Here is a 606-nt window from a genome sequence, read left to right as displayed (position 1 = left end):
GGCTACAAAAGCAGCATCAGAAGATGGTTCTTTAAGGAGCCTGAGGTGTGAATGAAGACACAAAGCAATGTTTTAGTTTTGATGCATGTATATTAGTGATTTGGGGGAAACAAACAATTACAAATACACAGTGAGAGACAAGTTAATTCAAAATAAATAAATTCAAAGATCAGAGTTCTTGTCCTTTTCCTAGCTCGCCATCGGTTCCAAAGAGGATCTGAGGATCTGATCCATCATGAAATAAAAAAACCCGACCTAAAAGGCCCAAAAAACCCCATTAAGTGTTTAAACAATTATGTGCAATTATTAAATATCTAATAATTAAACTAAACATTTCAGTCAGGTTAAATTAACCATAATTTAAACAAAAAGAAGATCAATCATATTTCAAACTAATCAATTTAAGGTTAAAGTTGAAAAGTTGAAATCAAAGTTAACTTTCAAAATATCAAGGAAAATAAAATAAATTAACTCAAATACTCAAGCAAAATGAGAAAAGAAAATAAATATACAGCGCAATATCAATTTAAATGTAGCTACATCCTATGTTAATACATTTCATTACAACAGTGCCAGAACACACAATACCAGCGATTAGGTTACCTT

Source organism: Poecilia latipinna, unplaced genomic scaffold, assembly GCF_001443285.1.
Source record: "Poecilia latipinna isolate Pla-1442-1.1 unplaced genomic scaffold, P_latipinna-1.0 Scaffold4050, whole genome shotgun sequence".
In the NCBI taxonomy this organism is placed as follows: domain Eukaryota; kingdom Metazoa; phylum Chordata; class Actinopteri; order Cyprinodontiformes; family Poeciliidae; genus Poecilia; species Poecilia latipinna.
Note: the sequence above shows the minus strand (reverse complement) of the source record.